The sequence below is a fragment of the Schistocerca americana genome, chromosome 10 (genome assembly GCF_021461395.2).
Source record: "Schistocerca americana isolate TAMUIC-IGC-003095 chromosome 10, iqSchAmer2.1, whole genome shotgun sequence".
NCBI classification, from domain to species: domain Eukaryota; kingdom Metazoa; phylum Arthropoda; class Insecta; order Orthoptera; family Acrididae; genus Schistocerca; species Schistocerca americana.
This window is the reverse complement of record NC_060128.1, coordinates 29,849,547-29,856,971: the sequence shown is the minus strand read 5'-3', so window position 1 is coordinate 29,856,971 and position 7,425 is coordinate 29,849,547.

Sequence of the window (7,425 nt, the reverse complement as noted above, 5' to 3'; positions counted from 1 at the left end):
AGAAGACTGACTCTTCTTACTGACTCTGTTTTGAACCATTCCTGTGACACTAGTTATAGATTCCGATGATTCACTTCACGTTTACTGTATCCCTTGGACCTTCTTATTGACGATGAAACACAGAAATTGCATCGGAATTAAATACAAATGGCACAATGCCGACTTAAGTACATGAAGACTGACTCTCCTCACTGACTATGTTTTGAACCATACCTGTGACACTAGTTATAGATTCCGATGCTTCACTTCAGGTTTACTGTATCCCTTGGACCTTCTTATTGACGATGGAAAGCTGAAATTGCATCGGAATTAAATACAAAAGGCACAATGCCGTCTTAAGTACATGAAGACCGACTCTTCTTACTGACTATGTTTGAACCAATCCTGTGACACTTGTTATAGATTCTGATGCTTCACTTCAGGTTTACTGTTTCCCTTGGACCTTCTTATTGACGATGAAACACAGAAATTGCACCGGAATTAAATACAAAAGGCTCAAAGCCTACTTAATTACAAGAAGACTGACTCTCCTTACTGTCTATGCTTGGAACCATTCCATTGACACTATTTATAGATTCCGATACTTCATTCCAGGTTTACTGAATCCCTTGGACCTTCTTATTGACGATGAAACACAGAAATAGCATCGGAATTAAATACAAAAGGCACAAAGCCGACTTAAGGACAATAAGACTGACTCTTCTTACTGACTATCTTTTGAACCATTCGTGTGACACTAGTTATAGATTCCGATGCTTCACTTTAGGTTTACTGTATCCCTCTAACCTTCTTATTAACGATGAAACACAGAAATTGCGCCGGAATTAAATACAAAAAGCACAATGCCGACTTAAGTACAAGAAGACTGACTTTTCCTACTGTGTATGTTTTAAACCATTCCATTGACACTAGTTAGAGATTCCGATGCCTCACTTCAGGTTTACTGTATCCCTCTGACCTTCTTATTGACGATGAAATACAGAAATTACATCGGAAGTAAATACAAAAGGCACAATGCCGACTTAAGTAAAAAAAGACTGACACTTGTTACTGACTATGTTTTGAACCATTCCTGTGACACTAGTTATAGATTCCGATTCTTGACTTCAGGTTTACTGTATGCCATCTGACCTTGTTATTGACGATGAAACACAGAAATTGCATCGGAATTAAATAGAAAAGGCACAATGCCGACTTAAGTACAAGAAGACTGACTCTTCTTACTGTCTATGTTTTGAACCATTCCTATGACACTAGTTATAGATCCCGATGCTTTACTTCACGTTTACCGTATCCCTCTGACCTTCTTATTGACGATGAAACACAGAAATTGCATCGGAATTAAATACAAAAAAAACAATGCCGACTTAAGGACAAGAAGACTGACTCATCTTACTGACTATGGTTTGAACCATTTCTGTGACAATAGTTATAGATTTCGATGCTTCACTTCAGGTTTACTGTATCCCTCTGACCTTCTTATTGACGATGAAACACAGAAATTGCATCGGAATTAAATACAAAAGGCACAATGCCGACTTAAGTACATGAAGACCGACTCTTCTTACTGACTATGTTTGAACCAATCCTGTGACACTTGTTATAGATTCTGATGCTTCACTTCAGGTTTACTGTTTCCCTTGGACCTTCTTATTGACGATGAAACACAGAATTGCATCGGAATTAAATACAAAAGGCATAATGCCGACCTAAGGAGAAGAAGACTGACTCTTCTTACTGACTATGTTTTGAACCATTCCTGTGACACTAGTTATAGATTCCGATGCTTTACTTCAGGTTTATTGTATCCCTCTGACCTTTTTATTGACGATGAAACACAGAAATAGCACCGGAATTAAATACAAAAGGCACAAAGCCGACTTAATTACAAGAAGACTTACTCTTCTTACTGTCTATGCTTGGAACCATTCCATTGACACTATTTATAGATTCCGATACTTCACTCCAGGTTTACTGTATCCCTTGGACCTTCTTATTGACGATGAAACACCGAAATTGCATCGGAATTAAATAGAAAAGGCACAATGCCGACTCAAATACAAGAAGACTGACTCTTCTTGATGTCAATGCTTTGAACCATTCCTGTGACACTAGTTATAGATTGCGATGCTTCACTTCAGGTTTACTGTATCCCTCAGACCTTCTTATTGACGATGAAACACAGAAATTGCATCGGAATTAAATACAAAAGGCATAATGCCGACTTAAGTACAAGAAGACTGACTCTTCTTACTGACTACGCTTTGAACCATTTCTGTGACACTAGTTGTAGATCCCGATGCTTCACTTCAGGGTTACTGTATCCCTCTGATCGTCTTATTGACGATGAAACACAGAAATTGCATCGGAATTAAATACAAAAGGCACAATGCCGACTTAAGTACAAGAAGACTGACTCTTCTAACTGTCTATGTTTTGAACCATTCCTGTGACACTAGTTATAGATTCCGATGCTTCACGTCAGGTTTACTGTATCCCTTGGACCTTCTTATTGACGATGAAACACAGAAATTACATCGGAATTAAATACAAAAGGCACAATGCCCACATCAGGACAAGAAGACTGACTCTTCTTACTGACTATGTTTTGAACCATTCCTGTGACACTAGTTATAGAATCCGATGATTAACTTCAGGTTTACTGTATCCCTCTTACCTTCTTATTAACGATAAAACACAGAAATTGCCCCGGAATAAAATACAAATGGCACAATGCCGACTTAAGTACAAGAAGACTGACTCTTCTTTCTGACTATGTTTTGAACCATTCCTGTGACACTAGTTTTTGATTCCGATGCTTCACTTCAGGTTTACTGTATCACTTGGACCTTCTTATTGACGATGGAACACAGATATTGCATCGGAATTAATTTCAAAAGGCACAATGCCGACTTACGTACATGATGACTGACTCTTCTTACTGACTATGTTTTGAACCATTCCTGGGACACTAGTTATAGACTCCGATGCTTCACTTCAGGTTTACTGTATCCTTCTGACCTTCTTATTCACGATGAAACACAGAAACTGCATCGGAATTAAATACAAAAGGCACAATGGCGACTTAAGGACAAGAAGACTGACTCTTCATACTGTCTATGCTTTGAACCATTCCGTTGACACTAGTTATAGATTCCGATGCTTCACTCCAGGTTTACTGTATCCCTTGGACCTTCTTATTGTCGATGAAACACTGAAATTGCATCGGTATCAAATAGATTAGGCAAATATGCCGACTTAAGTACAAGAAGACTGACTCTTCTTACTGACTCTGTTTTGAACCATTCCTGTGACACTAGTTATAGATTCCGATGATTCACTTCACGTTTACTGTATCCCTTGGACCTTCTTATTGACGATGAAACACAGAAATTGCATCGGAATTAAATACAAATGGCACAATGCCGACTTAAGTACATGAAAACTGACTCTCCTCACTGACTATGTTTTGAACCATACCTGTGACACTAGTTATAGATTCCGATGCTTCACTTCAGGTTTACTGTATCCCTTGGACCTTCTTATTGACGATGAAACACAGAATTGCATCGGAATTAAATACAAAAGGCATAATGCCGACCTAAGGAGAAGAAGACTGACTCTTCTTACTGACTATGTTTTGAACCATTCCTGTGACACTAGTTATAGAATCCGATGATTAACTTCAGGTTTACTGTATCCCTCTTACCTTCTTATTAACGATAAAACACAGAAATTGCCCCGGAATAAAATACAAATGGCACAATGCCGACTTAAGTACAAGAAGACTGACTCTTCTTTCTGACTATGTTTTGAACCATTCCTGTGACACTAGTTTTTGATTCCGATGCTTCACTTCAGGTTTACTGTATCACTTGGACCTTCTTATTGACGATGGAACACAGATATTGCATCGGAATTAATTTCAAAAGGCACAATGCCGACTTACGTACATGATGACTGACTCTTCTTACTGACTATGTTTTGAACCATTCCTGGGACACTAGTTATAGACTCCGATGCTTCACTTCAGGTTTACTGTATCCTTCTGACCTTCTTATTCACGATGAAACACAGAAACTGCATCGGAATTAAATACAAAAGGCACAATGGCGACTTAAGGACAAGAAGACTGATTCTTCATACTGTCTATGCTTTGAACCATTCCGTTGACACAAGTTATAGATTCCGATGCTTCACTCCAGGTTTACTGTATCCCTTGGACCTTCTTATTGTCGATGAAACACTGAAATTGCATCGGTATCAAATAGATTAGGCAAATATGCCGACTTAAGTACAAGAAGACTGACTCTTCTTACTGACTCTGTTTTGAACCATTCCTGTGACACTAGTTATAGATTCCGATGATTCACTTCACGTTTACTGTATCCCTTGGACCTTCTTATTGACGATGAAACACAGAAATTGCATCGGAATTAAATACAAATGGCACAATGCCGACTTAAGTACATGAAGACTGACTCTCCTCACTGACTATGTTTTGAACCATACCTGTGACACTAGTTATAGATTCCGATGCTTCACTTCAGGTTTACTGTATCCCTTGGACCTTCTTATTGACGATGGAAAGCTGAAACTGCATCGGAATTAAATACAAAAGGCACAATGCCGTCTTAAGTACATGAAGACCGACTCTTCTTACTGACTATGTTTGAACCAATCCTGTGACACTTGTTATAGATTCTGATGCTTCACTTCAGGTTTACTGTTTCCCTTGGACCTTCTTATTGACGATGAAACACAGAATTGCATCGGAATTAAATACAAAAGGCACAATGCCGACTTAAGTACATGAGGACTGACTCTTCTTACTGTCTATCATTTGAACCATTCCGTTGACACTAGTTATAGATTCCGATGCTTCACTCCAGGTTTACTGTATCCCTTGGACCTTCTTATTATCGATGAAACACTGAAATTGCATCGGTATCAAATAGATTAGGCAAAGATGCCGACTTAAGTACAAGAAGACTGACTCTTCTTACTGACTCTGTTTTGAACCATTCCTGTGACACTAGTTATAGATTCCGATGATTCACTTCACGTTTACTGTATCCCTTGGACCTTCTTATTGACGATGAAACACAGAAATTGCATCGGAATTATATACAAATGGCACAATGCCGACTTAAGTACATGAAGACTGACTCTATTCAGTGACTATGTTTTGAACCATTCCTGTGACACTAGTTATAGATTCCGATGCTTCACTTCAGGTTTACTGTATCCCTTGGACCTTCTTATTGACGATGGAAAGCTGAAATTGCATCGGAATTAAATACAATAGGCACAATGCCGGCTTAAGTACATGAAGACCGACTCTTCTTACTGACTATGTTTGAACCAATCCTGTGACACTTGTTATAGATTCTGATGCTTCACTTCAGGTTTACTGTTTCCCTTGGACCTTCTTATTGACGATGAAACACAGAAATTGCACCGGAATTAAATACAAAAGGCTCAAAGCCTACTTAATTACAAGAAGACTGACTCTCCTTACTGTCTATGCTTGGAACCATTCCATTGACACTATTTATAGATTCCGATACTTCATTCCAGGTTTACTGAATCCCTTGGACCTTCTTATTGACGATGAAACACAGAAATAGCATCGGAATTAAATACAAAAGGCACAAAGCCGACTTAAGGACAATAAGACTGACTCTTCTTACTGACTATCTTTTGAACCATTCGTGTGACACTAGTTATAGATTCCGATGCTTCACTTTAGGTTTACTGTATCCCTCTGACCTTCTTATTAACGATGAAACACAGAAATTGCGCCGGAATTAAATACAAAAAGCACAATGCCGACTTAAGTACAAGAAGACTGACTTTTCCTACTGTGTATGTTTTAAACCATTCCATTGACACTAGTTAGAGATTCCGATGCCTCACTTCAGGTTTACTGTATCCCTCTGACCTTCTTATTGACGATGAAATACAGAAATTACATCGGAAGTAAATACAAAAGGCACAATGCCGACTTAAGTAAAAAAAGACTGACACTTGTTACTGACTATGTTTTGAACCATTCCTGTGACACTAGTTATAGATTCCGATTCTTGACTTCAGGTTTACTGTATGCCTCTGACCTTGTTATTGACGATGAAACACAGAAATAGCATCGGAATTAAATAGAAAAGGCACAATGCCGACTTAAGTACATGAAGACCGACTCTTCTTACTGACTATGTTTGAACCAATCCTGTGACACTTGTTATAGATCCTTATGCTTCACTTCAGGTTTACTGTTTCCCTTGGACCTTCTTATTGACGATGAAACACAGAATTGCATCGGAATTAAATACAAAAGGCACAATGCCGACTTAAGTACATGAGGACTGACTCTTCTTACTGTCTATCCTTTGAACCATTCCATTGACACTAGTTATAGATTCCGATGCTTCACTCCAGGTTTACTGTATCCCTTGGACCTTCTTATTGTCGATGAAACACTGAAATTGCATCGGTATCGAATAGATTAGGAAAATATGCCGACTTAAGTACAAGAAGACTGACTCTTCTTACTGACTCTGTTTTGAACCATTCCTGTGACACTAGTTATGGATTCCGATGATTCACTTCAGGTTTACTGTATCCCTTGGACCTTCTTATTGACGATGAAACACAGAAATTGCATTGGAATTAAATACAAATGGCACAATGCCGACTTAAGTACATGAAGACTGACTCTCCTCACTGACTATGTTTGAACCATTACTGTGACACTAGTTATAGATTCCGATGCTTCACTTCAGGTTTACTGTATCCCTTGGACCTTCTTATTGACGATGAAAAGCTGAAATTGCATCGGCATTAAATACAAAAGGCACAATGCCGTCTTAAGTACATGAAGACCGACTCTTCTTACTGACTATGTTTGAACCAATCCTGTGACACTTGTTATAGATTCCGATGCTTCACTTCATGTTTACTGTTTTCCTTGGACCTTCTTATTGACGATGAAACACAGAAATTGCATCGGAAATAAATACAAAAGGCACAATGCCTACTTAAGTAATGTCTATGTTTTGAACCATTCCTGTGACACTAGTTACAGATTCCCATACTTCACTCCAGGTTTACTGTAACCCTTGGGCCTTCTTATTGACGATGAAACACAGAAATTGCATCGGAATTAAATACAAAAGGCACAAGGCCGACTTAAGGACAAGAAGACTGACTCTTCTTACTGACTATGCTTTGACCCATTCCTGTGACACTAGTTATAGATTCCGATGCTTCACTTCAGGTTTATTGTATCCCTCTGACTTTCTTATTGACGATGAAACACAGAAATTGCTCCGGAATTAAATACAAAAGGCACAACGCCGACTTAATTACAAGAAGACTGACTCTTCTTACTGTCTATGCTTGGAACCATTCCATTGACACTATTTA